General features: G+C 34.7%; 1 pseudogene; it reads left to right on the plus strand.

The window, feature by feature from the left end:
- The first annotated feature begins 2,675 nt into the window (after nucleotides 1–2,675).
- On the plus strand, nucleotides 2,676–10,931 carry LOC110109357 (annotated as a pseudogene).
- Nucleotides 10,932–12,671: the final 1,740 nt, after the last annotated feature.

A 12,671-nucleotide genomic window follows, 5' to 3' on the forward strand; every position in this document is an offset into this window, starting at 1 on the left:
CCAAGAGAAACTTTCTTTGTGCGTGTAGAGGAAGAGAGGCTGATCGTGTGTATTACAGAGGAAAGAGCATATGGTTTTTGAAAAAATGAGGGAGTTGTTTCGTGAACTGCAGGGGAGATGGGGCGGTTCTGCTTGGAGTTTTTTCGAAATTGAGAGAGGGTGTGGGGGAGCAGTTGTGCTTGGGGGTTTGGGTGGTTTCCAAAATGCTGAGAGTGAGAGAGGGTGTGGGGGATGGTTTGGACCAGACCTAATTGTATCTAAATCTCACACTTATGTTTATTGCACTTGAAATCAAATGGTTCATATTAATCAAGATTTAAAAATGAAATCAAAAGTTGATTGTAATTCAAAAGTTCAAGAATGATTTAGGGATTAATCTAGAAAATAATTGATGATTTAAAATATATATTTTGAGTTAATTTTAAAAATAGAAATAATTTTAAAATACTAAATTTATCTCATTTATAACGATTTGAATTCGATTGAGTCGAGGCGAATTGATTTGATTTTGATTCGATTGATGAATTGATTTGAGCCCAATGATGTATCAATTTGATCGAAAATAAAATAGGTTAAGTCGATCGACATCGACGAATCATAAATCGAGCTTGATTTGAGTTCAATGATTTGATTCTGCTTCAATTGGTATAGCAAATTTTGATTTATAAAGTCGATTTGAATTTTGTTTTGAGTTGAATTGAAATTGGGTAGAATTGATTTTGATTCGAGTTGAGTGATAGGTTCGAGTCGATGCTACGTCATTAGGTGTCCACCTAAGGGAAATCCTATGGGCGACGTCTACACTAGGCTACGAAGACCTAAATGCTAGAGTCGATTTCTGGGAAATTGACCTCGAATAATGAGGTCAACAGATCTCTTTCGCCTTATTCAACAAGACCCTTGCAAAAGCAGTCCTCTTTGTGATCTTCTCATCATGTATCTCTAATCTCATGAATGGCAGGTTTTCTTGAAGCCTTCAGACGAGAGTGGGTTCTCACAATGGGAGTCATCCTTCTCACTCAAGCTCGCTCAAACTCTCTCAATCTTTGAGCTGCTATAATAGCACATTACTCTCACATTGCACAAGTCGCCCATTTATATGTCCATAATAGAATATGGTGTCAAATCATTGTCATGTTATGAAGCTACAATAAAACATTGTTAGTAAATACACATTTATTTTAAAATCAAATCAATCCAGTTATATTTTATAAATAATTGAATGTTATTGAAGTTGAAAGTAAATGCATAATATCATAAAAGCTTGATTAATAACTTTATTTTTTAAATTTTAATATGCCATAATTGATTATTATCTAATTTACAAACAATTTGTAAATTTGCACAAATTAATTATGGCTAGTCTTTGTTCTTTTTTTTTTTTTTTCTGCTTTAAAATTGCCAATGCTAGTTCAAGCTCGTATGAAAATAGTAGAGGGAAAGTTTATCAAAATAAATTTAGGCCCTCGTTGATTTTTATTTTGTTTACTTCACCATTGCTGATAGGTTGTGGTCGTGTCATGATGAAGATACTCACCATTAAGAGGAGATCCTTTCGACACTCTCCCGAATCAACCAAAAATTTTGCCTTGAATGAGGGTGAGTCAAGGACAACGCACCAAGTAAATCACTTGCCACTTTTCCACTCACCACTACTTCAGTCATTAGTTCTCATCGCATATTATCTCTCCTTCCCAAAGCTTTGTTATAGGAAGGCTCTCACCTAGGACATACTACTCTTCCGGTCAGTGCTCACTCACCGCTACATTAGACCTCGACTTCCTTAGAATGCTTGCATATTCTATGACAATGATTCAAGACTTGGTACAAGATTATAACTCCTAACGAACCCATCACTACAAAACCCCCATCTAACTTAGCACCAGTGCACAACACGTAACCCACCATAGAGCTCGCCCTTACGTCACTTGCCTATAATATCTCGGTATTGCTTCATTCGATAGATGAATCTTCCAACTTAACTTTCCAACCAATCAGAGGGTGACACATCACACAAGTATAGTGTGTTGTAGCATTGTATTTCTATATTTCGCTATGTAGCCCTTTGTAACCTCCAAAATTCAATAAATAAGTGATAATAGGTATTGTAATAACACAAGAAAAATTTCAGAAAATATCTCTTGGGTTAGTATAGAATTTTTTTTTAGACCGAAATCTTTGTCATCCCCTATTTTTCTTTTTTTGTTTTTCTTTTATGCTCTCCAATTATACTTTTTGGTTCATTTGTTTTCTAAGTATACGTACCAACACAACTCCCCTTGGCCTATTGGTTGAGAGCTTAGGCTTCCAACTAAGAGGTCCAAGGTTCGAGTCCATGTGTATGCGTTGTGTGTGTGAGTTTGTCTTAAATGACCTAAATGTCCAAAAAAAAAAAGAAGTATACGTACCAGTAAGATCATTTGTTGCCCACAGATAAATTTGAATTCAATAAATTCAATATTATTTATTTTAAAAATAAAAATATTGGATTAGAATAAAAATTTAAATTTTTTATATAAACAGGATATTTGTAATTACTAAAATAAGTAAAATATCTAAAGAAACTCAATACTCCTAATTATTTCTGGAATAAATGTCTCCCAACCCATCCGGAAAACACCACGAAGATTAGGTTTTTTCTACCATACGTTCCTTCCCTCGCCGCCGTTGCTGAGATGGCTGCCTCTGCTTTCGCCTCCTCGATGGCGCGGGCCGGTCGGTCTTTCCGCTCAACACTAAACACAGTGCTCTCGAAACGCTTATTCCACTCCCCGGTTCCCTCTTCACGGCATCCCATCCGTCTTGTTTCATCCCTGGTCGGTGATGTCGATGTCATACGCCGTCGTCCGATGCCTTACGCTGCCTTACGACTGGCAGCTGGAGCTGGAGGTGGCGGTGGCGGTGGCTCACCGATCAACTGGGGTTCTCGTGGTGGATCCAGTTATAAGCCACCAACTGAGACGGCTCGTCTGTTCTCTGGACGCGATCATGAGCATTGGCTCATCGTTATGTATAAGTCAGTCGGGGAGAACGCCACCAAGGAGCAATTGATCGATTGCTACATCAAAACTCTAGCAAAGGTCGTTGGAAGGTGGTACCACCATTCTATCTTTACCGTTTTTTTTTCAGGCAGTATATGTTTGCTTATTTTTTAGTCCTAGTTTGCAATGGGATGTATTTATCATGTTATATGGTTGGCTGTATAAGAAGATAATGTTTTTTTTACTGTTCAGCGAGGAGGAAGCAACAAAGAAAATCTACAGTGTCTCGTTCGAAGGCTTCTTTCGCTTCGGGTGTGAGATTGACGAGGAAACATCTGATAAGCTTGTAGGTTAGTTACTCGGTGTTCCTTTGGTATTGTAAGAATGAATATGCAGCTATTTATGTAGAAATGTGCCTTTGATGTTCCCTGTCTCAAATAATACGTGAATCACTTGTTAAGGAATAGTAGCTTTTTCTATTAAATCCAACTGAGGAAGTGCAAGTTGGATTGCAAATTGCGGACTATAAACCTATAAGATAATTACATTTGGTTATTTAATGATAAATTAATATCTATATGAATAGTTATAAAGTGGTGAAGTTTAAACTATTACTGATTCAACTTCAGCATATAAACAAAGAAATTTTGTAATTAATTTTAGCTTAAAATAAGTATATTTTGATTGCCATAGGAATTTATACATTTTTTATTCTTGATAAAAAGTTGAATCTCCCTCAAACTTGTTTTAATTTTGAATTGATTCACAATTGACCAAGTCATTTTGAGTAGATGTAGATTCAAGAGCTAGATTCTTAACTTGAGAAAAAATGTATTTATTTTGTGCCAAATTAATTTGTATATATATACACACACCCTGTTACTTTTAAATTTAATTTTTTTATTCCTTAGAATATATTATAGAAAATATGAAATATAATCATATTTTTAATATGCTAATAAAAATAAAACATTATGGACTCAATTTTCCCGTAACTTTAGAGGTTTTTTATTATTTTCTATGTTAGAGGAAACTCTCTAACATCATGTTGCTTAAAAGTCAACTACAAAATGATTATGATACTAACCCACATCATGATGGATATTCGGCAAATAGCACAAACAAACAAGATGCACGCCCGCCTCGTTGATTCAACGGGTGGGGAAACATATCAACATGGATGCAAAACTACCAGGTGGACAAAGGCTAATGAACATCCATGGATGCAAGATGAGACGATGTTAGTTGCTGTTGTAACTAACTTGACGGGTGTACAACTTTGATTTTCTTAAGTTGTCATGGTTGTTTGTAATAGTATATCTTTGTCATAATTTCAATGAACTGATGAGAGCTATAATCATTGTGGGGAGTTGGGATGGTCCTTCAAGAAGTTTTAATGAAATGTCCTAAGACCAAACTTTTTTAAATTTCATCTTCTATCTTTGGTTTTATTCTATGTTTTCCTATAATCTACGTTTTCTTCTAAAACTTACACAGGTTATTTGTTTTCTCACCACAATTCCCATATTAGAGTTGTTGCGCTTCCATTTTTTATCATCCCCTATCATTTTTTGCTCTTGTCGACTCTTTCCGCCATTACATGGTTGACAATACACGATCATCCATCAAGATGAATAATCAATCCACTGTTACAAAGGAATAAGTGGCCTAAATTATTGATATCCTTCATGGGGTTCAACTCCATTTAACTTTGCTTTGAGTGAAACATGATTAGGCTAGCAAAATGATGGAAAATCTTGAGCTATGCGTTGAACGTCTAGTAGCATGACATAGATAATGGTCATCACTCATTTTAAAAATATGCAGCTTCGTTATGCCAATGGAAACCCGAATACGTGGATAAAAAAATTATGCAGTACTATGACTTCTACAAATGTTTAGATTAGGATAAACTGAATCTTCGTTCTATATGGCAAGCTCGATCAAGGAATGATACCTTTGGTTTGTCGCCTCGTGTAATCATTTTGGCCCTTCCAAGCATTGAAATCATGAATGCTTTAGTTTGTAAAGTAACACTTCTTTATGCTTTGTGCATTGAAGCAACAATAAATCCTTACGGATCGCATGTAGTTAGTGCTTTGAAAATACTGAGCTCGTGAAATAATAAACTGATAAATACAAGAAACATTGAACTTCAAGTGGGAGAATTAGTGTGAACTTGCAATAGTTCCGATAAACATCCATCCCAAATGAACAATATTCGAAACTAATGGAACTTTTGCTACACGGGAATGAATAGGTCTTGCTGCTTACAGGCTAAAATTATGATGTCATTCAAGAATCTACTCTTCTGTGTATCCTTGCTAAAACATTACAGAGAAAACACATCTTTACGTGCAACCCCATTCCCACAAGACACTGTGAACGATCACCCAATCACCCGGGCTTACACCAATCCACATGCTTCATTCTGGCCATCTATTTTATGATAACAAGACACAATCAGCACCTCATATAATAGGATGGCTTGCCACCTACAAATGCAACATGGATTGTTGATAACAATTTACATGTTGGCCAAACCTCGGCCATGAGGACAAGGCCATTCCAATCATGATGGTAATGCAGTGAAACTTCATGATCGAAAAAGCTGCAGCTCCATGTCAATGATCTAGATCCAACACGGCTGAAACATACCAATATGAATGCAAGACTATCACGAAATGAGTGCATCATGACATAGCTGCTGCTGTAAGTAGGCTGATAGGTGTTTAAATTTGATTTATTTAAGTTGTTAAGCTTGTTTGCAATAGAAGATACTTGTCTTAATTTGGGTAAATCGATGACAACTGTAATCATTGTGGTTTGTTGGGTATAAGTGTCTAAAGTCTTTCTTCAAGAAGATTTCAATGAAATATCCTAGACCAACCTTCTCTAAACTTTCATCTTCTTTCTTTCATATTGTACTTCATTTTCATATAGTTTGCGTTATCTGGTACTTTCTCAGGTTATTTGTCTTTTTCCCCCAGCTGCTGGCATGCTTTAATCATCAATTTTCCTCAATTAGATGATCTCAGCTTATTCAAATTTTGGTTCAAAGTTGAAATCAATTCCAGTTTTTTGAAGACCACTCAGAAAAAAAATATCATTTTGTTTGAAATAATAAATTAATTTCAAGACTAAGACAACTTGCTCAAATTCTATTATGAGTGAGTCATTTTAGGATCAAAATAAGCTTATTTTTCACTCTAGAATCTAGCTAGCAAGCGTGCTCAGAATGACTTGGTTAATTTCAAAATGACTAATTAGAACAAGCTTCTATCGAGCATGAAGTTTTTTTTTTTATTCACCAAAAATACGTTCAAACTCACGTAGGTAATCAATATTTTAAACATTTTAAGCTAAAGTTGTAGTATAAAAATATAATACTATTTGCTGCTAACACTTAATGGCTTTATATACTTATCATTTAACTATTTAAATATTCAATGTATCATTTTACGAACTATATATTTATATTTATATTTCTTTTTTTATTATCTTGTGAGTTTACCATCTGCAAATGCATAATAGATCCTCCATCGGATTCAATGAAAAGTTTTGTATTAATAACATGGGTTCTCCTATTATTTTAAACATGCGGCACCTTACTGCCCAATGATTTCTATGTTTCCTTTAAAAATGTCCATTTATTAATGTGGGACAATGAAAGCCGGGCACATGTTATGTAGGTTGTTTTTGTTAGTCTGTTTTTTCACTTAAGTAGGAAATTTAGTTGTATAGTTTTCTGTTCTCACAAATTCTAAATTTATAAATGCTCAGATTTTTTAATTAAACTTTTAACTAATAACTTGTTTCATGGCCCTTTTTTGTTCGTTGCATTACTTTAGGACTTCCCGGAGTTCTTGTTGTGCTCCCAGATTCTTATATTGATGCTGAAAACAAGGACTATGGAGGTATTTTCTCAAATACCATTTGTATAATTTTTATATTTGCCTTTGTTATTTTCTTTTTTAAGAGAACTCTAATTACTTTAATTTTTATTCTTCTTACCCTTGTAGTGTATAGTATTTGATTATCAAGTCCATCTTGGCAAACTAACGATCGTTTTATTTTTGTCTATCCTTGGCTGCTCCGTTGGTACTTATTATAGTATAAGTTGCAGGTCCTTATTATAGTATAAGTTGCACGTCGATAAAAGCAATTTATAATTGTCGTTTTCTTTGTCAATTATCTTTAGAAGAGTCTACTATATCATCATTTAATTTTGAGCTTGTTTTAGAGGCATTTTGGTCAGCTTCACGTACTGGTTGATATGTCTATTTGCATCTTAGAAAAAAATGTTGCAAGTTATATAGGTGAGATGTGTTATTTCATTTGGGTGTATTTTCAAATCCCTTCATCTTGGTCTAGTTGACATACCAACTATGGACAGATGTTCTCGTTTGTTATTCTATCCTCCAGTCATGTGTAGTTGCATGTTTTTTGAGAAAGTGAGGAAATGATTAGAATTATTTCATTTGTTGATAAATTTTAAATGTTTTTTTTACCCTAGCAATATTTATTTCCTTCTAAAAAAACCTCTTATCTGGGAATGAATTTTGTGGCAATATCTAGTAATAAATGCTGCGGAAATTTGCTCCTAATTTCTTCAGAAATTCTTGCGATGTAGTTGTCGATCAACAGTGGAGAGAAACATAAAATTGATTACTAATTTAATTTATTTAGTTCATCATTGTCAAGCAGATATGGCATTTTCTAGCCGTGCATAGTTAAACTTGTAGATTGACATCAGAGTTGCGTCCATCGATTCAGTGCTTCTTTGAAAGGAATTACAGAGCGGTGATCATTTAACTGCTCATTAAACTTGTAGATTGACGTTAGAGTTGTGTCCATCAATTCAGTGCATTATTTTAATCAAATCCATCTGGATTTCTTGTGGTGTGATTCTTAATCAAATTGTGATTATTAATGGTTTCAATTTCTCATTGATTTTTTTTGTATTTGTGCTTTATTAAATTATTTGTGCTTTAAAGATAATATCGAAGGTAAAGTAATTTTTATTTTAATTTGTGATTTATTAATCAAGAAATCTTAATTTGATTTTTGTGAATTTCATTTAACATTTCATCTGGTGACATTAAGAATCCTAGATCATAGGACATCTTGCATCATAAGGGATATCCAAAACTCCCAAGATTTTAAAAAAGATTACATTAGAATCAGTTCATAGCTTCAAATAGACACAAGCACCAATTATTTATTATCACTCACAGACGGACACCTATCAAAAGCTCAAACAAGATTGATGTTAATCCTATTTGCATGAACTTAACACACAAAAGCCCATTTAGGCATAGAAAGGCAAGCATAGATGACACTATCAATCGAGGCTATGATGGACTAAGGTCAAAGAAACTCACTCTCGAAAACTAAGTCACGCTGTAATGATATTTCTACATCTCTATGACACCCAAATAAGTCCTTCATCATCTCTACAAACTGTCCTTTCTTCAAAAGCCTTCTGATCTTGTTGTCTTTATAATCGGAGTGGGGCTCTCCCCTTGAACATTAGGAAAGAGCGGGAATATGTATGTCCCTCTTGAGACATGAAATAGGTGGGAAAACTGTTGGTTCTATATTTACGTTCAAAGTGGGACCCACCAAATTGCCCCACTTAACGCAATCTAAGACAAGCAATTACACATAAACATCCTATCAATATTCATGTACGAACCATCTCCATTACTAAGGGGCGCATAATTATGTATCAAGCATGCTTAATTGCATACATGCAGACTATTATTAATTTTGGATCTCCTATTGTTAACTCAATTCTGACACGAGCAATTACACAGATCTCCTACAAAAAAATATTCAAGTCCTAACTATCTCTGTCACTAAGGGGGCAAACTTGTCAGGCCTTTCAACAATAAGGATCTTCAAACCACAAGATGGCTTGTTGAACAACCCCTCCTAAGACGTGAACCCCACTTCTTAAAACTACAAATTGAGTCGACCAATACAAGACAACTCAATACAATGCTATAATTATAGAAATTTGGGCATGCCAACGAACTCCATTATTATTCTATGATTATCCCTACTCAAAAAGTGACCAGAAAAGCCATCTTATGCTCGTGGAATGCAACCATGACACCTTAGATATAATAATAAAGTGGTAAGTGGTTGGAAGTCTGATAGGAAATACTTGAGTTCGCAAGTAACCCTAAGGTAATACTTGAGTTCGCAAGCAAACCCAACCAAGATTAGTACGAAAAGAAGAGCAAAACTGCTGTTTACAGCAGGAAAACAGCAAAAGCAGTGGAAATCTGAGAAGAAACTTGTAGGAAATCAAAGCAAACACTTGTATTCCAATAGGAAATGAAAAGCTCTTGCAAGATACAACTTTCCTTCAATTCGAGAGGAAGGAAAAACTCTCCAACGATCTCCGGCAAAGCCAAGAGCCTCAAGAACACCAAACCCTAGATCTCAAAGTAATTCAAATTCAAGATGAGGAATCAATTCCCCTCCAATCCCCTAATTAAACACAATGGACAATAATAAACTTCCTAATAAGCCCCCCAACATTCAAATTTTTCCCTCCTAACATCACCAAAGCCAACGTGGCTCTCCTCTAAATCCCGCTCCTCCCTGTTTTGTTCCGCCTGGAGTAACAGTGGACCGGTCCGGGCTGGACCGGTCCAGCCGGCCCATCAACCAATGATCATGCATGCTAAAGGGCCCCTTAACCCTTGCATGGCAAACGAGGAAGGCACAGCCACTCGTTGAACTTTTATATGGCTCGTATATATCTTTGATACCTCAGTTTATCAAGTGTAAAATTTGCTTGGTTTTAGTTTATTATATTCTGAGATAGTGTAGTAATATTGTATCTATACTTTATTTTCCCACAGTGGGATTAAGGCTTGTTGTTGCTATTGCATCTATAATTTAAGTTGAGGGAAAATAATTTGCTGTTAAAAAGTAAACAATTTATTTACCTTATTTATTAGTTGATGGTGTTAAATTACTTTACCGAATTAAATTCTACAAAGAAAAGAAACTATTAATCTATATTTATCCTACTTGTTTTCCTTAATACGTTTTGCAGGTGAGTTGTTTGTGAATGGACAAATTGTGAAGAGGTCTCCTGAGCGGCAGAAAGCGTTGAGCCTGCGCCGACAGATCTACAGAAAGCTCAGAACAGGCCCACATATGACAGACCCCGCCCGGTACGCAAGCAAGGAGGAGGGATAACCGATTAAGAAGCAAAATCTTTTGAAGTTTTAGATGGGAGTGGCAGTGCTAATGTTCGATGATAAGAGTTGCTTCTGCTTTTTTCTAGTGATATTATGTTAAGCGAATGTTTAGATCCAAACCCTATTGGTATGCTTGTTATATGGTCCATCTAAGGAACAATTATTAGGTCCGAACATTTGATGTAGCTCTACATCCGGATGTCAATAATATTTCGCCACGTGCTCTTACTCTTTACCGCTCGATGACCCGACCTTGGCTGGAACCCTGAATAGCTATGTTCGGGTATTGCTAGGTATTGTTCGGTATTGCTTCACAATAACGTGAAATATCGCTATGTCAAGACCAATACCTAGCAAAACCGGGGTATTGCTAGGTATTGGTCTTGACAGAATGGTATTTCTCGTTATTGTCGAGAAATACCCAGGTCTGCACAAATCAGCCAATACATAGCAATCTCGGGTCGGGGCTTCGATCCCCGCGGTAAAGAGTAAAAGCACGTGGCATCATTTTACTGGCGTCTGAACGTAGAGCTGCGTCAGGACACTGGACCTAATAAAAATTCCCATCTAAGCATCTTTTGCATGAGTTTTTAGCAACTGTTTTATTACAGAATATGCCAGTATATTTATATGCTATTGCTTGAATGATCTTGTCTAGATATAATGACAGTTCTACCTAAACTTTGCCAAGTATGTTGCTAAAGTTGATGGTTTATTGTTTTGAAAAGGGATCATATTGGTTGGTTGGATGGATTCAACTGGGAATTGGTCTGATGGTTGGTCCGTATTTTATCTAAAAATTGGATTTATATTAAACTGGGTTGAACCGGTTAGAACTACCATTGAATTAGTTTTTTTTTTTTTAATTGGGCGGTTCAAGTGTTTTATATTTAAATAATTAGATAAATTAATTTAAATATAATTTATATCAACTTTTATATGAACATTATATATATATATTACGATTAAAAAAAGTTACATTAAATTTTATAAAATGAATAATATTTGTTTTTATTTGGTAATATTTCAATTTTCATAAGCTTGAATTGCTTTCTATGGGTGTGCATATTGGTGTAAAGTGTGTATGTTTTTTTTTTTTTTTTGAGAAAAAAGGTAGGACAATCATGCTCAATTTTTATTAATAGCAATCAGTTTAGGATAAGCCCAAGCGAAAAACCATCATCATTGCCACCTATAGTGAACAATTTTAAGAAGAGGGACAAAAAACAGGTTGCCAGATCAGGCATCCAAAGGTTTGATATTTAAACAATAATCATATCATCATAGTCCCCAAAACCCCCAACCATAAAGCGCGACAACTAAAGAATAGAAATCGTCACTATGAAAAAAACCCACGAGTAAAGGCAGCAGAGAAACAAACCTTCACAGAAGACCAAAAAATGACATCAGAAAAAATTAAAGCCAACCTATAAACACAACAACATGAGGCTCAAAGAACCAAATATTTAATCTCATGATAAGATTTCCATAAGAAAATCTTAGCAAGAATAACCTGCTTAATAAGCCTGCCAACCATAACAAAAGTTCGAAAATTACTCGCAAAATTTCTCTCATTCTTTTCTCTCTATAAAAATACAAAATGCAATTCAAAGTAAGAAAAAAAATATTTTTTGCATGTCAAATCCAAATCAGAAATGAAGTCAAAGATTTAAAGAAGAGTAGGCCAAAGAATGAAGTGTTGTAATCCATGAATCAAATCTAAAATAATACAAAATGAAAACTTACATTAAAAAAAGAGGTGAGTGACTATGAGTTTCTTCTGCTCTAGCACATGACATATAAGTAAGAAGAACATTTAAATTCCTTTTGAAAAGAATGTCAATAGTCTTCAACCCTTTTAACAAAGCCATCAAGGCATAGCAAAAAAAAAAAAAAAACGTAAAGCAAATCTCTTATGCCAAACATAAGAACATCATTCTATCCTAGTTAAATCACTATAAAAAGCAGTATGGAAATTTTTAAAAGGAGAAAAAAGCACTCCATTCCAAGAAATATAGGAACAAGAAGAATCTTGTATGGAGATATTAGAAATATACACACAAACCAAGGTAGATAAAGAATCCAACAAAGACCAATTGCCACCTGAAATGAAGTCCTTTACAGAAACTGAATGCAAAAAAAGAGCTAATATTAAAATCCAAATCATGTAAAACTCTACCTCCACAATAAGGATCTCAATAAAGGGAAAGAGAACTATTATGAATAATAATAAAAGAGATCTTGTCCTTAATAGACCCAATAATATAGTAAATGAATTGACAAAAAATAGAAGCTTTTTAAGTTGAGAGGTTTTCAAAGAGAAGTGTATTTATGCTTACCCCAGCCAGATAGAAGACAATGACCATTTAAAATCCGTCAAATAATAGAACAACTAAAAGCATAATATAAGGCATTAAGATCTGGAATACTCAGACCCCCAAAACACAGCCTACACACATCTTTCCAA

The sequence above is a fragment of the Dendrobium catenatum genome, unplaced genomic scaffold (genome assembly GCF_001605985.2).
Source record: "Dendrobium catenatum unplaced genomic scaffold, ASM160598v2 fragScaff_scaffold_1296, whole genome shotgun sequence".
In the NCBI taxonomy this organism is placed as follows: Eukaryota; Viridiplantae; Streptophyta; class Magnoliopsida; order Asparagales; family Orchidaceae; genus Dendrobium; species Dendrobium catenatum.